The sequence below is a fragment of the Diaphorina citri genome, unplaced genomic scaffold (genome assembly GCF_000475195.1).
Source record: "Diaphorina citri unplaced genomic scaffold, Diaci psyllid genome assembly version 1.1 scaffold90965, whole genome shotgun sequence".
NCBI classification, from domain to species: Eukaryota; Metazoa; Arthropoda; class Insecta; order Hemiptera; family Psyllidae; genus Diaphorina; species Diaphorina citri.
Window position 1 is genome coordinate 1 of NW_007467941.1, and position 328 is coordinate 328.

General features: G+C 44.5%; 1 long non-coding RNA gene across 1 annotated transcript; it reads right to left on the reverse strand.

The window, feature by feature from the left end:
• On the reverse strand, nt 1-322 carry LOC113473777. The gene is made up of 2 exons (XR_003395650.1): nt 265-322; nt 1-206 (listed from the first exon to the last, which is right to left on the reverse strand). It is a non-coding gene; the product is annotated as an uncharacterized LOC113473777 (long non-coding RNA).
• Between the last annotated feature and the right edge of the window lie 6 nt (nt 323-328).

Genomic DNA, 328 nt, shown 5'->3' on the forward strand with positions numbered 1-328 from the left:
TTTGTTACAGGCCATGGTCTTACATAGGATTAACAGAGAGGACACAAGAGAAGAGGATACAACTTGCCATTCCACATCACAACTTGCCAATGCTTCATACACGAGTAGCTTTGACTGACTTCCAAGCTACTCAATTGTCCTCAGGAGGCTGAGTGCACCCCAAACTTCAAGCACAGATCCAAAAAAAACTTTGAACTCACTGGGACCTCAGTAGCTTTGACTGACTTCCAAGCTACTCAATTGTCCTCAAGAGGCTGAGTGCACCCCAAACTTCAAGCACAGATCCAAAAAAAAAAAAACTTTGAACTCACTGGGACCTCAGGTGTGC